The sequence below is a fragment of the Diceros bicornis genome, chromosome 37 (assembly GCF_020826845.1).
Source record: "Diceros bicornis minor isolate mBicDic1 chromosome 37, mDicBic1.mat.cur, whole genome shotgun sequence".
Classification (NCBI taxonomy): Eukaryota; Metazoa; Chordata; class Mammalia; order Perissodactyla; family Rhinocerotidae; genus Diceros; species Diceros bicornis.
The window spans coordinates 15,411,606-15,432,091 of record NC_080776.1 but is presented as its reverse complement, the minus strand read 5'-3'; the positions used below and the strand labels follow the sequence as shown (position 1 = coordinate 15,432,091).

Genomic DNA, 20,486 nt, shown 5'->3' with positions numbered 1-20,486 from the left:
TATCCGACAAGGGATTAATCTCCATAATATATAAAGAACTCGTGCAACTGAACAACAAAGAAACAAACAACCTAATCAAAAAACGGGCAGAGGAAATGAACAATTTTCCAAAGAAGATATACAGATGGCCAACAGGCACATGAAAAGATGCTCCACATCACTAATCATCAGGGAAATGCAAATCAAAACCACGCTAAGATATAATCTTATACCCATTAGAATGGCTATAATCACCAAGACAAAAAATAACGAATGCTGGAGAAGCTGTGGAGAAATGGGAACACTAATCCTCTGCTGGTGGGAATGCAAACTGGCACAACCTCTATGGAAAACAGTATGGAGATTCCTCAAAAGATTAAAAATAGAAATACCTTATGATCCAGCTCTCCCACTACTGGGTATCTACCCAAGGAACCCGAAATCAACAATCTAAAGAGGCTTATACACCCTTATGTTCGTCATAGCATTATTCACTAGAGCCAAGACATGGAAGCAACCCAAGTGTCCCTCAACTGATGATTGGATAAAGAAGATGTGGTATATATATATATACACCATGGAACACTACTCAGCCATTTTTTAAAGACAATTTGCAACAACGTGGATGGACCTGGAAGGTATTATGTTAAGCAAAATAAGCCAGAAAGAGAAAGACAAACACAGCATGATTTCACTCATATGTGAAAGATAAACCAACACATGGACAGAGAGAACTGTTTGGTGGTTACCAGGTACAAGGCAGGTGGAGGTGGGCACAAGGGGTGGAGGGATGCATTTATACAGTGACTGACAAACAATAATGTACAACAAAAATCTCACAATAAAAAAATGTATAAAGATATGTAAAAAAAATAAACAATTCTATATGTTTTCTGGAAAAAAGTTCTTTGTTGGAGGTTTTGCAAAAATATTTGCCAGTCTGTGACTTGCCATATTACCTTCCCAGCTATATCTTTTAAAGAGCAAAAATTTGGAATGTTGGTGGGGCACAATTTCATCTCTTTTTTTCACTAAGTTTGTGCTTGTTATGTCCAGATTAAGAAATTTTTGCCTAGTTGAATGTCACAAAGATTTTCTTGTATGTTTTACTTTAGAAGTTTAATAACTTCAGCTAATTTTGAGTTAATTTTGTGTATGATGTGTGGCAAGGACTGGAAAACATTTCTTTTTCCATGTAGATATGCAGTTACTCCAGCACCAAAAGGCTCTCTTTACCCTACTTAATTACCTTGGCAACTTTTTTGGACATTATTCAACTACATGAGTATGGGTTTATTTTTGGATAAATGCTTTACCATATTTCCTTAGTCTATATATTTATCTATACACTAATACAAAACTGTCTTTACTACTGTAGACTTATAGTAAGCTTTGAAATTAGGTAGTTTTTTTTTCCAAAATTGTTTTATGTATTCTAAGTTCTTAGTATTTTATATAAACTTTAAAAACAGCTTGTCAATTTCTTAAAAAAAAGCTATTCAAATTTTGATTATGGTTGCATTGAATCTATAAATGTATTTGAGTAGAATTGTTATCTTAACAATATTGAGTCTTCAATCCATGAACATGGTATATATCTTCCTTTAGGTTCTTTAATTTCCCTTAGCAGTATAGACTGTACAGATCTTCCTAAATTTTGTTATATTTATTTATAATATTTAATTTTGTGATGCTCTTGTAAATACAATTTGCTTTTAAATTTAATCTTATATTTGTTATTAGTATAGGAAAATATAATTACAATCTTTTTTGTGTGTGTGAGGAAGACTAGCCCTGAGCTAACATCTGTTTCCAATCCTCCTTTTGCTGAAGGATTGGGCCTGGGCTAACATCTGTGCCCATCTTCCTCTACTTTACATGGGGTGCCACTAGAGCATGGCTTGACAAATGGTGTGTCGGTCCGCATCCGGGATCCAAACCTGTGATCCCCAGGCAGCGTGTGAACTTAACCGATATGCCACCAGGTCGGCCCCTATTTATATTTGTATATGAACCTAGTGTCCTATAACCTTGTTAAATTCACTTATTAGCTTAGAAACTTCTTTTTGGTAGATTCCTCAAGGTTTTTTCAATGTACAATAATTTTGTCCGGAAATCAAGAGAGTTTTAAGACTTTTACTTTTTTTCCCCCAATCTGTGTTAATTTTATTTTTTCTTGCCTTATTGCCCTGGTTAATACCCCCTAGTAAAATGTTAAACTGAAGCAATGAAGTAGATGTCTTTGCATTGTTCCTGATCTTAGTCAAAAAGTATTGTTTCTTTCACTATTAAATATAGTATTTTCTGTGGGTGTTTCATAGATGCCCATAATCAGCAAAACAAAGAATCAACAAAATGAAAAGGCAACCTACACTATGGGAGAAAATATTTGCAAACCATATCTCTGGTAAAAGATTAATATCTAAATATATAAGGAACTCATACAACTCAACAGCAAAAAACAAAATAAAAACAAAAAAAAAGAACCCAAATAATTTGATTAAAAAATGGGCAGAGGAATTGAATAGACATTTTTCCAAAGAAGACATACAAATGGCAAACAAGTACATGAAAAGTGCTCAACATCGTTAACCAACAGGGAAATGCAAATCAAAACCATAATAAAATATCTTCTCAGACCTGTTAGGATGGCTATTCTCAAAAAGACAAGAGATAACAAGTGTTGATGAGGAAGTGGAGAAAAGGGAGCCCTTGTACACTGTTGGTGGGAATGTAAATTGTTTCAGCCAATATAAAAAACAGCATGGATATTTCTCAAAAAATTAAAAATAGAACTACCATATGATCTAACCATTCTACTTCTGGTTACATTGCTAAAGAAAATGAAATCACTGTCTTGAAGAGATATCTGCATCCCTATGTTCATTGCGGCATTATTTACAATAGCCAAGACATGTAAACAACCTAACAGTCCGTCAATGGATGAATGAATAAAGAATATGTACTATAAATACGTGTATACACACACACGCAGTGGAATATAATTCAGCCGTAAAAAAAGAAGGAAATCTTGCCATTTTTGACAACAAGGATAAACTTGGACACTATGCCAAGTGAAATAAGCCAGAAACAGAAAGACAAATATTGCATGATCTCACTTATATGTGGCATCCAAAAAAGTCAAACTCACAGAATCAGAAAGTACAGTGGTAGTTGCTGAGGGCTTGAGGGTACAGGAAATGGGCTGATAGATGTTGCTTAAAGGCTACAAACTTTTACCTATAAAATGAACAAGTTCTGGGGTCTAATATTCAGCATGATGACTATAGCTGATAATACTGTATTGTGTACTTGAAATTTACTGAGTAGATTTTATATGTTCTCATCACACACACAAAAATAGTAACTATGTGAGGTGATGAGTGCATTCATTAATTTGATTGTGGTAATCATTTCACAATGTATACACCTATCAAATCATCACTTGTATACCTTAAATATACATAATTTTTACTTGTCAATTATACCTCAATAAAGCTGGAAAATTTTTTTTCCTGAATCCAAGAGAGGAAAGTATAAAAATAAGAGCAAAAATCATAAAAATAAAAATCTGACTCACAATAAAGAAAATCAGCAAATTCAAATGTCAATTCTTTAAAAATATTAATTAAGCTGATATATTCCTAGCAAGTCTGATTTAAAAAAAAAAAAAAACAGAGAGAGATGTCTCAAATTCACAGAACAGTGATAGAAATAAAAATGAGAACATCATCTCAGAATCCACAGGATTCTGGAAAATCTTAAAGGAAAATCGTTCTATTTCCAGCGAAGATAGATGAAGCCCACTATCTCTCACTGATGTAAACTAAACCTCTGGACACTACCTGAGGACTCTGAAGAGTAAGCAGTAGAAGGTAGATTGAGGAGAGAAATTAAAACTTAGAGAATGACCCATACAGCCGTGGTGAGTCTCCTGTTCATTCCCCATCCTTTATTTTCATCTTTGACCAGAAGATCAGCTGACAGCCCAATCACAACACCTGTAGAAGGCATTATCTTTGAGAAGAGCTCTACTTTTGGCCTGAGAACTTGGAAAAGAAGACCCTCAAGATGGTGAGTTGGAGGTCTACATTATGTTTAGCTGTAGTTTGCTCATTTTCATTTTATAACTATATCACTATTTGCCAATTTCAACAATGATGGACATTTGGGTTGGTTTTGGCTTGGAGTTTTACAACAACGACACAACAACTATTTGCATGTGTATCTTGGGACACAAGTGTGCTAATTTCTCTAGGGTGATGTTGCTGAGCCCTGAAATTTGCTCGATTCTAGAGAGTTTCTATACCATATTAATTAAGAACTATCTTTACCATTTAGATCCCCTTATGACTTTGCTTATAGGACAAGCTTTGGATCTCATATGTTCACTGACTAAGTTACCTACTCTCTTTTTAGGTACTTGCTAAATTATGGTACATTATTTTGTCAGAATGGCAGGAAAGCTTCCCTAACAAAGAGTACAGGGGCTGCACCCCAGGACTTTCACTTTGGGATGACCACAATGTACTTCTGTCATTATTAAACACACTACATGGGAGAGCTTTATTTTTTCTAGTTTAGTTTAAAAGAATTTTCTAGTTTAGTTTAAAATTGCGAAATAACACTTCCTGGCAAACATTGATGCTACTTTGCCTGACCATTAAATGACTCTTTTATCCACGGGTGGTATTTATAGTGTTTTAATTTCAGAATATAATGGAAATTAACTCTCTTTTTCTTGTTTGTATGGTGTTAAGTTGAAACCAATCATCATTCTTTCACATATTTTTAGGATAACTCTATATTATTTTGATGTTGTTTCAACTCTCAAATGGTATGGTTCATGTTCTGGGATCTCTCGTGATAATTTTTAAAGTTAGTTATGCCAAATTATAGAGATAAAAAGTACCACTTACACAGAATTATAATTACGAGATAAAATTAGAAATATACATATTTTCAACGCATGAGGATATACATAAACTACATTCTTCATGCACTGTCTTTCATGAGATACATTAGAACACCTTATGTGAAGTACAAATTTGTTATCAATAAAGTTCCGGCATCATATATTTATGATTAAATCATAATATATTATGCACACAGGTATGAACATTTCTTGGCACTCTTTGTGTTTCATTATAGGTTGGTTAAGTTATTGTTGAGAAGTTTCCCTTCAGAATATTACACTGATAGGAAGTTTGGCACTATGGATTCTGCATTCTAGTGCTGATGTGTCTCCCCCCAAATCTGCCATTTGACTTTAAATACTAAAAGACAGATTACCTTTTCTTGTCTGTAACTTGGAAGCAGCTTAAAGTCTGGCTTATGTTTTATTGAAATAAACAACCTACTTTTATCATATGTTATGAAATTCAGGAATTGATGATTTTTGCCCTGTAGCATTTCTTTCTCACCCACTCACATTGTCTTCAACATCCTCCCTCAACTTTCCAAATTATAAATGGCAACAGATCAATGAAAATGACCTTGTTTATAGAGCAACACTCCTTTAGGCATAATTAGCATTCAGTTACTAATTCACATAAAATAGCAGATCCAGGAAAGAACTGAGACCAGGCCACCACAATGCAGTGATAAAGGCAGAGCCATCTGAGAGATATGAAAGGAGACAAGAGGGTGTGAAATTGGTGCATGGAAAACAAAATACACTGAAATCAGAGGATGACTTGTTTTAGACTATTTTACTTACCATGGTCCAACAGGCTGTGACCAGGATCTTCCTAACTCTTCAGACTTACCTGCTACTAACACTGCTCTCTGTTCACTAAACTCCAAGCCATGTTGACCTGTTTTCAGTTTCTCAAAGGATCCAAGCTCTTTCTGCCTCAGGACCTTCACATATGCTGTTCTTTGTACATGGAATTCTCTCCCCACGACTCTTTCCATCTGGTAGTGTTCCCATCTTCCTAATCTCAATTTAAATGCCACTTCTTCAAGATATCTTGTCTTACTACCCAATCTGAAGTTGTGCCTGCCAATATTATCTCTCATAGTACATTTTTCTTTTCATGGACAGAGCTTACCACATTTTGAGATCACATATGAATGTTTGTTTAACATCAGAGTAAATGAAACCACCAGCATCACTATATGTTTGGTTGTATCTACCATCTGTATTTGGCTCTGCTTCCCTTGACCACTTAGTGATGTGCTCTATTTTGTTTTATTGGTTGTTTTACAATTTACAGACAGGAAAGATTTAAAAGGAAAGAATTCACTCACAAACTTACCATCCAGGAATAATTAAATATTTTACAACACTGTTAAGGAGAAAAGAAAGAAAACTACATATAATCCCAATGTCATCAGTAGATAAATATATAAAACAATTATGGTATATCTATATAAAATACAAGTAAAATTGGATATATAAATGTACTATTGCCATGTCTATTCATACAAAAAATTCTAAAATCAATTCTTGTTTTCTTACATCTGATAAGAAATTTTCACATATTGAGGTATATAGGGTAACTATTCTGGTTTAAATCTGATTCGGCCTGAACTAAAGAAGCCTGACTTATGGCCTATCAAGCATACATTCTATATCTGCTTTAACTATTAAGGTAAAGAAAGCATTAAACATTATTTCAAAGTAAAAGAATGCACTCTTTGAAGATAAGGATGCATACTTCCTTTCCTATGATGTCAGTATCAGTAACGCTAGTATCAATATTCCTGAAGATGTTTCATTTCCCGGACATCAGGGTCATAACGACCTGCTAATCTGCAAGTGAACATCTTTTTGAAACTTTGATGAATATGTATCCTGGGCATGTTTGATGTATGTTCTTTGCTCTAAAAAGGTATAAAACTATACTGAAAACCATACTTCTCCAGAATGCCTTCTTCCTTTGTGGAGACTGCCTTCCCAGGTTATAGTCTTCAGTTTGGCTCAAGCAAAACTCACCTTATCTCTCCTATCTATTGAATGATTATTGGTTGTTTGCATTGACACATCTTTACTTACACTAGGTTACAATTGTTAATTTTGTCATTCTAGTACATTTCAAATAGTATCTAATTTTTTAATTTGTGTTACCCCAATCTAGTATCAGTAAAGTTGAGAATCTTTGTATAAGTCCTCTTCTATGAATTGTTTCTTCACATATTTATACATTTTCCTAATTTCTTTGATTTGTAGGCATCCATTATATTTTTTGATTATTAATCTTTTGATCAATTTTATTTAGCAAGCATTTTCCCTTTTCAAGGTATATACATTAAGCTATTTTCAGCTCCAAATTTATTTTCAGTTAGATATGAAATATACATTTTCTTTAATGATGAAAAGAAGGTGGGATCTGATCTGGACCAAGATTTTTATGAACAGACAGGATAAATTGGTCACCAATGACTCTACTCTCTTCCACTTAGATGGTTAACCAATCTCCTTCACGACTTTCTGGATACTTCTGGGCCTCGAGTGGGACATGGTCCAATTGCTTGTTTCCAGTAGATTTTCATGGAATGCACCTTTGTTCTTCTGGCGTGGCTTCTTCCTCCCATTTCAATGTTCTTTGCTCATCTCTCTGGTACTCTAGACAGAGGAAATATACACAAAACCTCATTTTTAAATTTGTTGTATATTGAATCTTTGCTCCTGTCCTATTTACTTGAGGTCTTTATAGAACACCCAGCCCCCAAAGTGCTTTCTGGTAGGAAGAAAAATCTATGATAATATCACACCACTCCTCACACTCTTCAACTTCCTGTCCTATAGTTTCCAAAGTCTACAGTTTCAATCTAAGTATGGAAAATGTGGGGTGGTGGAAAATGAAAAAATAGGACCATGACTACAAAGTCAAGGATAATCCAAGGGGAACAGAGAATATCTGCTCTGGTTTCTGCTTGCCATAAACGCTTGGAATCTGAGTCAGGGACAGAGGAAAAAAAAGTAAGAAATTTATTTCCATGTTTTTAATTTTTTTTTAAATAAAACCCATTGTCATATTTTTCTAAGTCTGTATAGTGTCTCAGTCATGTTCTATCTGTCTTATAAATAGCATCAATTATTTTCAAATTACAGCTGTAGATTGTCTTGATGGCACTTATCCTTTTTATGACCTTATTGGCATTTTAGAGAGATTAAAAGAGGCTGCAATTAGAACTGCCACTCACACATCATCTTGTACCATAAGTAGTCTACATCTCAATGATACTTCTACATTGCTTATAGCCTTCAGATATGTGACACTCAAGGCAAAATAATAGGAAATGAAGTCATGTGTTGGGAGATAAAAAGTCATTTCTTTCTCTCTCTCTCTTTTCTAAAGGTTCACTAAATAAGACAGAAGTTGCCACCTCATAATATAGCTAGGTGTCTCAATAAAATTCATATGAATATTAAAATAAACAAGATATGGAGATTTCTGATTTAATTAGATGTTTCCCTGCCCATCTTCTCTGATGGGCTTCTGCCTTCTGCAGTGTGCACGTGTTGATGTAGAAGAACGGTAAGACTGACTGGGGAATAAAAATCAGCTTATCTAAAAAGGTTAGCACAGAGTCAGTGATGTTGAAACGCAGGGAGGAGGTTGCCCAGCTGGGGCTGCAGCACTTGGAAATGACTTCATCATGCTGTAAGGATTTAGTCTAGATCTTGGAGGAAGAGAAGCGTTTGGAAAAGTCCACTGCATGAAGAGAGAGTAAGAAGTGGATGTTCAAGGACCCTGAACCTGCCCAGACACAGGGAAGAACCACATACCTAGTAAATCTCCATTGCAGCAACTGCTGCAAATGAAAAAAAAGCACAATAAATAAAACAAGGCAGTCATTATCTTCCCAAGAAAAATTATTCACAGTTGATATGCATGCTTCCTTCGTAAACTTATTTTACTCTTAGAACATCAGGAACATCTCAAACGATTGTTTTCTATAGCATGATACCTTTTTTTTTTCCTTTGTGAGGAAGATCAGCCCTGAGCTAACATCCATGCCAATCCTCCTCTTTTTGCTGAGGAAGACTGGCCCTGAGCTAACATCCATTGCCAATCCTCCTCCTTTTTTTCCCCAAAGCCCCAGTAGATAGTTGTAGGTTAGTTGCACATCCTTCTAGTTGCTGTACATGGGACACCACCTCAGCATGGCCAGAGAAGCAGTGTGGCGGTGCACGCCCAGGATCCCAACATGGGCCGCCAGCAGCGGAACACATAACCGCTAAGCCATGGGGCCAGCCCCAATAGCATGATACTTTTAATGTAGCATTAAATAGTGCAGGATTATTTAGTAAAACAATAAATTATTATTGATGATTTTATGTTAGCAATTTTTGCTATTATAAAAATGTTTTAATGAATATGCATATAGATAAATCTTTTGTATATGTGTATAAGTTTGTATGGGTGAGTGTGTTGGAGAAGTTCTGGAATTTCTGTTTTGTTCCTTTGACCCATTAACTTCACTTCCAAAAATCCATCTTTAGGAACTACTTTGTATAAGGATAGAGATGTATCTTTATATGGTTGTCTTTTGAACCTCGTTTATAATGACTAAAAAAACAACTAATCTGAAAACCTAAAATGAAGGAGTAGACTTAGTAACCAATGGCATATTCATGTGGTTAAATACCATGAAAGCACGAAAATGATGTATTTCCTTGATATATTAAATATAAAAGCAGACTTCAAAAGAATGTATATGGTATAATCCTATTTGGAAATAAAATGTGTATATCCCTAAATTTTAGAAAAATATTTGGAAAGATATACAATAGTATGTTAAGATAGATTATTGGTATTTTGTAGGACTTCAGATAATTTTAAAAAATAATGGTTGTCTTACTTTACTTTTATCTGTATCCAATTATTCTACTATGTACTCATTTAAGTATGAGGGAACAAAGAGTCCGGAAAGCACTATCCTTTTTTTAAAAAAATAAATGTCATGTGTACGTGTCTTTTAATGTCTGGGAGCAAAAGTCCCTTCTCATTATTCTTTTACACAACTTTTCTGGTTATTCACACTTTAGTTTCTCATATAAAATTTATATGATTTTCTCATTTTTGAAAGTCCTATTGCCATGTTTATTGAAATTAAATAAATGGGAAAAATATTTATTTTTTCGCACACACGCATATTCTCTGTACAAACCGTGTATATTTCTTATTAAATTTATTCCTTTGGCATTTTCACTTAAATTTATATTTTTCATAATTATTATATATAATTTATATTTTACATGCATATATAATGTGTGCTCATTTATTTTGAATTTAATAGTCATAATAAATTCTGTTGTTGCTTCTAACAGTTTTTGAGTTGATGTTTTTCACTCTTTACATAGAACAGTTTATCTAGAAAACTGATCACTTTTGGTTTCTCCTTTACAACACTTATATGTCTTATTTATTTTCTTTACCTCCGTACATTGACTCTGATCATAAAACAAAGCTGAGTAAGGTTGGTTATGGTGGTATGATTATTTTTTTCCTGACTTTAATGGAAATGTCTATTCTGTTACATTAAACATTTTATATTAGATTTAATTGAAGACAATAGTTGACAAGTAAAACTCTATTCTTTGATTTCTGTTTGTTTATTATTTGTGTTTGGATTTTTTAAAGAATCAAAACAAAATATTGAGGTGTTAAAAGTATGTTTTTGGCATCTGTTGAAATAATTCAATGACTTTCTTGTGTTATGAACATGCCATGACTGTTTTAAAGCTACATTCATTGTTTCTCTCAAATAATAGTAATAATCTAACACAGTAGTGTATTTTTTCTCGAAAACATTGTTCAAAGTTTCAGCAATTTATTCTTTTCCAAATGAAAAGTAAATGGTTACTACGACTGGAAAATCCATTCAAGCAGGATTTAATCATATATTTGTTGTCTTAATTCCAACCTAGCTTCTTGTATTGATTTGCTAGGGCTAATGTAACAAAGGCCGACAGACTGGGTGGCTTAAACAACAGAAATGTATTGTCTGGCAGTTTTGGAGGCTGGAAATCTGAAATCAAGGTGTTGGTATAGCCACACCCCTTCTGAAGGCTCTAGGGAAGGATCTGTTCCAAGCTTTTCTCCTAGTTTCTTGGCTTGTAGCAGCATCACTCTAATCTTCACATGACATTGTCTCCATGTACTGGCTCTGTGTCCAAATTTTCCCTTTTTTATAGGGCCCACCCTAATGACTTCATTTTAACTCAATTACCTCTCTAAGATCCTATCTCCAAATAAGGTCACATTCTGAGGTACTGAACTCAAACATATCTTTTTTGAGGGACACAATTCAATTCATGACATTTATTTCCCATTTTAGAAAGTATTTTGTACTACATGGGATGTTATTTTTTAAATATAAACCACTAATATGGGTAATTTTTCAGTTAACAAGAGATATCTTTGGTTCTGTGAAACTTCTGAGTTTCACTTAACTTGTGAATAAAGTTAAATTAAAAGAAACTTAACTTGTGAGTAAAGTACCATAAAATTTATCCAACTTTCCTACCCAAACTTCTTGCCATATGAAATAGTGTCTTCTTGGGAGGCAATAACATTTGAAAGGATGATGGGATTCTATCTTATCTGATACTCAACTGTCAGTCAATGAAAACTATTTCTAGCCTAGAACTTCATTCTTTACTCAAGCTTATCATGTTTTGGGCAGTAACTTGATTGTATATGTTAAAAATTGCCCTCTTACATGTGTTGGCAGTAGTTAGGATGGCAGTCCACTTGAAAAAAGCTTTTACATGGTGCATGCATTTCCTATTTAATTTTTTTCCTTGTTAGTTATGTAGCGAATACAGCTCCTGCTTCTACTAGAACTGTATCTTACACATTATTATCCTTATTTCAAAAGTACTACATTTGGCACACAATAAGAGTTGTGTAAATGTTTGGTGAATGAATATACAAAAGAAACAAATGAAGTGATAGCGGTAAGTAAGAAGCCACACATTTTATCTGATAATCTATGCTGTAATTTACAGAGCTGGCTTTAATTCCAGTGGTGAATCTTATTAATAGAATTTAAAAACTGGTTTGTGTTTTTCTTTGGAAAAATTTCTCTCAACTTTGTGAACATTCAATCAATCATTTAGTTATTGTTTTTCAATCATTATGATTGGATGCCTCCTTTGTGGCAGGCAGGATTCTACATATTGAGGACACAGTAATGAATACGATAAACTAGGTCCCTGAATCATGCCAACATTCTGGTGGGGAGAGTGAGATAATAAATACTCAAACACACAAGCCACTTGCAGATAATGGTAAGTATTATGAAAAAAAAATGAAACGAATAATAGGAAAAAGTGTCATTAGTTTGGAATGCAGGCTATTTTAGCTGAGGGACTCAGGGACAGCCTCTCTGCATGGTAACCTGGAGTTGAAACTTGAATAGTTAGTACTATGTCCTGCAACCTTCACATGAAAAATATTGAAGTCAGTGTAGTCAATTTCTTTGAATAAACATGCACAAGATTACAATTCTATTTTTTTCTCTAAGGGACACCCTGCTTGTCACACCTCCCCTTTCAGTCCAACACACAGCACCCACAGAGAGATCCACACGTGTCTTCTTGGGAATAATTCTTATTTTAGTCTTATTTAGTAATACAATGACCATAGCCCAACACCGTGAAGATTATTTTTTTTGCATGTTTGGCAGTGTCCTTCTTAGAGAAATTTATGGAAATTGCTATCAACCATGCTACTTATACTTTTAGAGAATAATTAAAATCATTTAGAAGACAGGATGGTATTACCAAACCAAGTAGGCTCGCCTCCTGTGAGTTAAATAAGACTCTACACCAGTGGAAGTTGTCTCACAAAGTAAAGTGTATTTGCAGCAAATAGGAGGCCACGAGGAATCATTTCTAAAGTTATGGAATCCTGGAACAAAGGGAAGGAGGAACTTTTATTTGGTTGGGGAATGAATATTCAAAAGGGAGTGGCAGGTACACTGCAGATTGTGGTAATGAGGCTTAATCTCCTCTTGAAGAGATCTTCGCTTTAAAAATAAGGCAGCTCTCGTAGGGAGGCTTGGTTAGCTTCAGGGTGGCTACTGGTTGTCTCCTTAACATAACAACAGTTAAATGCTTCCAAACCACCCTTGAGTTCCTCGGGGCACTAGTCAGTGACAATGGAAGCAGAGGAAGATGTTTAAAATCAGCTTTATATGTTTTCCTTTACTTCACTCTTGAGAAGATAGTTCTTCATCTCATGGCCTCATATGATATAATACTACATGTCTTTGACCAAGTTTCCAAATGATTTTGTATACTAACACTTTGTAAGTGCAAGAAATTCCGTGAAGGCAGTTTCAATTACGCTAACCCCCATGAAGTATCAACTCCTGCTTACACTATTTGTAGTTTATTGTCCCCCACTCCCACTCCCAACAGAGATAATACTGTGGTCAGCCAAATACAATGAGGAAGGAGCAAGAAGCATGAACCAAAATCCACTGGTTTGCTTGAGGACTTGATGATTTAATTTATTGCCACGCGTCTCAGTTTCGAGGCTCCTATATACGAAATGAAAATGTACTAATGCACTTCAGAATGCTGTGATCATGAGATCACCCAACTCACAAAGATTCAAAGTCTTCAATACATTCTGAGTTTCCTGATTTATTCAGTGTGTGATACGGATATGGATGTTTTCTTTCAGATCTGTGAGTCTGATTAGGATTTGGACTTCCAGAGCAGATAATAAGTTTCCTTCTAACTGTAGGGCACTTGGTCCAACTCTCCTCTTAAGAAAAGTATAAGAGCTTCTCCACTGTCCTGGTAATAGCTATGTTAATCAAAGGGAGTCTTTTTTCCCCAATGGCTCCTGATGAAGACATGTTATATTTAGGCAACAGTGAGTCACTGTATTTGGCCCATTTCCTTTGGCTATCTCTTCTAGGGTGGAACTATGCTGTTAAGAGGATGAAAACCTTGGGTTTTAAATCCAATCAGGTTCTGCTCAGTCTTTTCATCTGTAAAAGATAGAAATAATTCCCTCCTTTCCGGGCTGTTATAATGATCAAATATGTTTTCATATCCTAGAGTAGCCATTATCATTCTTAAATTTAGCTAACATATATTGAGCTTTTACAATATACAAGGCCCTGTTCAAATCACTTTACGTATACTATCCTATTTAAATCCCCCAACAACCTTGTGAAATAGATACTATTATTATCCCCATTTTCAGATGGAAGAACTTTGGCACAAAATTATTACAGAAGCGGTCAGAATAAGAACACAAGCAGTCTGATACTAGAACCAGTGGTTTAGGTTATCAATGGCATATGCAGTAGGGGGACAATCAGCTGGCAGGGAAGTCCAGAGCAGTTTAGAGAAAGCAGCAGGCCTGAATGGGCAGACACAGCCAAGCTAACAGGAAGAGGAAAGAGATATACCTACAAAGGGTGGCTGTTAAGCCACCACACGGCAAGAATGCCACCATGGTCTTGACTAGTACAACCAGACGGACATACAACTTACCTTGAATTCAGTGCTTTCCTATGAGATCAGAATACAGGTGTCAGGCCATAGCTGAGGAACCAGGCTAGGAGTGGAGTCCAAATTTTGGCAGAAATGAATAAAGAGGGAAAGTCTAATATAAACCAAGACCAAGGGAAACGGGCAAAGAACAGAATCTAGGTAGGGAAACGAATAGGATTCAGCTACTGCCAGAGGGATGCCAAGAACAGATTATGCCAGGACCTGGAGAACTGGACCTGTGCTTTGGCTTAAGTAGTCTTCTTCCTGTGTGCTGTAGATCACAGAGGTCTTGGCATTTAATCCTGATGACTTCCATCATGGTCAAACACTTAGGTTCTAGGACGCCATCTTCCAGGTGCAACTGAAGGAAATACTAGACTCTGGCCTGTAGTTAACAGTCACAATGACTTGTGAATGGTGGAGGACAAACATCTTCACAACTGTATTAGTGTGCTAGGGCTGCCATATCAGGGTACCACAAACAGGGTGGCTTTAAACAACAGAAATTTATTTTCTGATAATTCTGGAGACTAGAAGTCCACAATCAAGGAATTGGCAGAGTGGGTTTCCTGTGAGGCCTCTCTCCTAGGCTTATACATGACCACTTTCTCCCTGTGTCTTCACATCGTCCTCCTTCTGTGTGTGTGTTCTAATCTCTTCTTATAAAGATATCAGCCATCTTGGATTAGAGCCCACCTTAATGACCTCATTATAAGTTAATTACCTCTCTAAAGGCCCTCTGTCCAAATACAGTCACATTCTGAGGTGCTGGGGGTTAGGACTTCAACATATAAATTTTAGGGGGACGCAATTCAGCCCATAACAACATCTGATGCAAATCTGTTGGTGAGTGGGTAAGAGAAATATCTCTTATACCATTGTTTCACAAACCCCAGAGACCTTGAAAGGATTAGGCTATATAAATAGCATTAATCATGTAATCATCTCTTCTATGGATCAGAATTTATAGTCCCAAATTATTTAGTATCATAACATCTTCTATCAAGATGGTTCCCAGTGCAAGTTTAAGTATCACTCAGGATAGAAGAAAATATATTTTTGAAATCATTTACTTTAAACAAACTATTTGTAGAACTATTGTGAAGACAGCTTTACGAGATGCAAAGATAGATATAGCCACATATACATGTTTTAGCAAAACTTTCAATATGAGATTTCATTCACTATCCTCCCATCCTTAGATACTTCTGTTCTGAGGTCAGGGAAATGAAATGGAAAAGAGCAAGGGCAAAGAAAATTGTTGAAAATGAACATTTATTTGTGTTAGTGGCCCTGAGGATTTCTTCACTCCTGCAGATAGGTAGATGCATGTGATAACATCAGTTTGAAGCATGCTTGTTAAAACTTAATTCTTTTCCATTAAAGAACAAGTAACTTCCACCTTCCAAAAAGATTTCCTAAAAAGAGAGAATAAACCTCCAGTGTTTGGGCTGCGGGACAGGACATAAGGTATCTCAAAATAAGTTTTGAAAAATGTACCACATTTTGGTTTCCATCAATTCCAAGTATAACTTACCAGGCATTCTCTTCAGCTTATGTTTAAACCCATGTGTATCTCAATGGAAATCCAATCCATATGTTTCTGATTCATTTACACTTAGCTCATCAAAATATTGTTTTGCAAGAGCTATTTGAAGTCCAAAAAAGCTTTGAAAGCTGTTTTTCTTAGAAACAGGAAATCAGTTCTTGCCAAGTGTAAACAAACACATTCCCCTATTCTCCATGTTCATATTTTAATTGGAAATTTAGAAGACAGGAGGTTGAAGAACTCTCTAAACCTGCCCCAAAACAAATTTATCCCCTATATGGCATGTCACTAAGTACGTTCCTATTTTCTTTATCTTCATTTTTTACGTGCTTGTTTTTTGTAAATTTCTCTATAACTGGTCTACATGTTTAAATTAAGATTTTCTATTTTACTTTAATTTTAATTGAATGTTTTTTTTAATCTCAATTTTCTTAAAGGAAACTATTTGTTCCAGGGGAATATTGTGCTTAAGCATTTGCCTGATAGAGTTTCAAGTAAAATGGTACCCAATTACATTTTTCTCATAAACCTGTTGAGTCGAGTCAGAAAAATATCCCTGCTTTGGGTGCTTGGCTTAGATAAATGACCACATTGATGCCACACTTTGCCATATCATTGTTCTTGTTCATATTCTCTAGAGGTTCAGTCAGAGCACAGTGGATGTCTCCAAAATATTATAGAGTAAGACATCGATCTGATGTGATGTGACCCAGGATGGGACCCAGGAAACTGAACTCAAATAGAAGGCACCCAGAACCATCAGCCTATTGTAAGAATCTCAAATTGTGCACACATGACCTATTATTTGGCATTCAGAAATGCCATCTCTGAGCTCCACCAGTAGCAATTTGGAAAGAGGCCGCCATCTGTCCATCTTCATGAGTATTTAAGGTAAGCCTAGAAGTTGATCCATCTGAACGTGCCAGTATCAGGGACTGGGCAAGTGGGATTGTGACCCAAACCAGGTACTGATCAAGTAGGAGGGCGGCCAGAGCAAGAGCACCAGAGGCCAAGTGTAGACTCTGACACTGAGAAATGTCCAGAGTCAAAACCAAAGACTGAGATGAAGCTAAAAGTAAGTAATCATATAAGGGCAGGAGTGGAATGTGAAAAGGTGGGGATAGAGGCCGAAACGAAACAACAAGATTTAAGACTTTTCCTATGAACAGTCTAGGATAGCAAAAGAGGACCACTCCCTTACTGGTGGAAGCCAGATGGATGTGGATGGGTTACCCTAGTTTAAAGTATGGCCCCGTGCTGCAGTGGTTAAGTGCGCGCGCTCCGCTGCTGGCGGCCCGAGGTTCGGATTCCGGGCGCGCACCGTCGCACCGCTTGTCAAGCCATGCCATGGCAGCGTCCCATATAAAGTGGAGGAAGATGGGCACGGATGTTAGCCCAGGGCCAGTCTTCCGCAGCAAAAAGAGGAGGATTGGCCTGGATGTTAGCTCAGGGCTGATCTTCCTCACACACACACACACACACAAAAAAGTATGGGAAGGTAATCCACGTATATCAAATGCTTACATTAGTCTCCTAAGTAGGTCAAATATCCCTTCCCCTATCAGCCTCAAAATAGCCTCCTATGCTGGATGTGGGAAGAGATATAGGGAGGGAAAATTGTGTACTGAGTGCAACTCAACATCTAGGCCATGGCTCAAATCAAAACCCTATAATCAGCTATTTTGAGGATATTTTAAGGTGTTAAATGGAAAAATACTAAGGAAATAGAAACCCCATGCCATGCATAAAATCCAGATTCTACGTTTTACTAACCTGACACTTATAACATTTGATAAAAATAGCTGATGAATTAAATTGTACCTAATGCCTGTTGAAATTCCTATAAAGGCATACACCTAGAAAAAAGATGTCAAATTGTGAATGGTGATAGCATTATTTGTTTTTAGTAAATACACTAATCAAATGAAAGCTGCATTTAATCTTCACCGCCAAAATATCTGGAGAAAATAATGGTTTGTGGAATAGTGACACATCAAGCAGGCATGGCCCCGTGATTGGGTTCAGGGTGTGCCCAGATGCTCAGACCAAGCCAAAACATTTACTAACTCGAAGGGTTGGAAGGACTTTAGAAGTCATGAAATTCAGTACTGCTTCAATGCTTGATTATCTCCTCCATTCTCTATCTAGACTTTGCTCAACCTTCTCACTGAGACTGGAAACTACTGATGTAGTTTCTCCCAATGTAGGACACTCTGGGAGAACCAAATTGCTAGAAAGTTATCTCTTGTTTTGACTAAATTGCATCTCATTCTAACCACCCTGCATTCATCCTGAGTCTGCCCTTTTTAGGTCCAACAAGAACAAGTCCCCCAAAAGAGAACGTTAGCTTTGTTTTTCGATTTTTTTCCCCCTGTGCTTATGTTCAGCTTTTCAGATATTTACAGATGCTGTCACAAGCCTCTTTAATTTATCCCCAGTTCCTTCAATATTTCCTCATGCTTTCTAATTGCTTCTGATCTCCTTCTCATCTGGCCACTCTCCTCTGGCTAGACATGCTCCATTTGCTCATGTAGCCTGCCCAACTCTTCATGGTACTCCCACAATTTACAAAACTTTCAAGAATTCCTCCCATGCCAAAGATGGCTTTGGACTGGGCCAGATTTTCTTCTAATCTCATAATCCAAGTTCTTTGTAACAGAATTCCAGGTCTGACCCATTCTCTAACGATTGTTAAGAACAAACAATCTGTCGTTTTCACCACCACAGTTTACTTGCCTTATCTGCATCACATGGCCAGTTTTAAAGTTCTGTAACTCATGATTCACATTTAACAATGTCAGAGAAAGACCCCCTCAAAGCAACTTGTAAGGTACTTTTGAGACTCACATGTCACCTTAATAGCAGAGACAAAGTTTAATTTTAAATCCATTAGATAATAACCCTAAATTGAACTGAGGCTAAAAGGAATGGGGATGCAATAACTATACCCTTAAATTACTGTATGTCCAGATGTGTTCCTCCTCTGTTCAATGTGTTTTAGACAAGCTACAAATGGGTCAGAATATTTTCTCATTATCACCTTCTCAAACTAATCATGTCAGACTCTTGCTTTCTCAATTATGCAAAAATGACAGATTGAAGTTCTATGCAATCACATATACAAGACAGAGCTTTATTAGCCCTCTTATAATCTAGTAAATGCCATCTGTGGATGCTCACAAATAATTTTTCAATTGGTTGTAGTGTTTGTTTATTTTCTCTTCTTTTATTTTCAGACTGCGCTCAGAGAATATTCTCCATGGAGGTCTGGTAAAATGCCAAATTCAGAAGTTATTGTGCAGCATGTTTGGTCACTGTTGAAGGAAGGAAATTTATAATACTTTAATTTTATCCTTTAGAAAACATCATCAAAACGTTTGCACCACTCCCTTTGTACTCTTCTCTTCATTTCCTCTATCTGCTTTTTTTTCTTTTCTTTTTTTTTTTTTTTTTGTCAAGTTATTGACTATCCGTTACATGCAAATAGTTGGGTTTGTCATGAGATTTTTTCCTTGGGAAGTGTCATGTTTCTTGTAACAACGACCATATCATCATTTACTCCAAGGACTGTTGGCTCAAGTGGCAGAGTGACCTTGAGAGTAACTTAGGACTGGTCTCACTGCAAATTCTGTTTTCTGTAAAATTTATAATTTATGATTGAGGCTTTTATGAAGCATATTTCTATTTTAAAATCAAGTACTCCTTCTTAAAAGAATTCTTTAACAGATTAATGGTAACTTCATAACACTCATGTTTGGGACCAAAATAAAGACAAAAGTCTTACTTGAATAAAATTTGAATTGATCTTAAAAAATTATAGAAGGGACCAAGACTCAATCTGGAAAGGATTTAAGAAGACTTGGTTTATATTTAAGAAAAATGATCATTATTGGTGCCTTTCATCTCTCTCTCTCTTTCTCTCCCTCTCTTTGTTTTTGTACTTGGTTTCCTCCACCCCTTCCCAAGAAGCCAAAAAAACCATGAGGACATAGAGAAAAATATTAAAGCATACCACAAGATGTTAAAAAAGAAACCGTGTTTTGCATTTTAAACAAGATTCTATTCAAGTCCTTTGAAAACATGCATTTTCAGTCTGGCTCTTCTCCAAAAAGTAAGGGAAGATTAAAGTAGTATATATATATATATATAATATATATATATATATATATATACTGAGTATAAAATATGGAGCTAAGCAAAAGGTGACACTCTACTGCAACCAGTTATTGGGTTCTGACATCTGATCTTAAATTTCCTGCTTAAAACCGAAAACCTCTGTGCTCTTTATAGAGCACAAAGGTAGGGGACTTTCCTTTATTTAAGTTAAAAACCTGTGTTCTATTAAATGTCTCTTGGGGTTTCAACTTCTTTGGGGGAAGACAGGTTTGGGATTCATTCTGTTTCCAAAAATATAATTATTTTTGATATTGCATTTTATATAAATCTTCAATATGTGATAAAGTCTTTAGATCTCAAAATTTCATT

At 35.8% G+C, this 20,486-nt stretch overlaps 1 long non-coding RNA gene across 1 annotated transcript in view; it reads right to left on the bottom strand.

Moving 5' to 3' along the window:
* Positions 1–7,186: 7,186 nt before the first annotated feature.
* The window catches only part of LOC131399308 (uncharacterized), a 39,893-nt gene continuing 26,593 nt past the window's right edge, over positions 7,187–20,486 (bottom strand). The window contains exons 2-3 of the long non-coding RNA XR_009217098.1: positions 8,717–8,739; positions 7,187–7,549 (exon numbers count right to left, since the gene is read on the bottom strand). This is a non-coding gene — a long non-coding RNA (uncharacterized LOC131399308). The remainder of the gene's footprint in view (positions 7,550–8,716; positions 8,740–20,486) is intronic.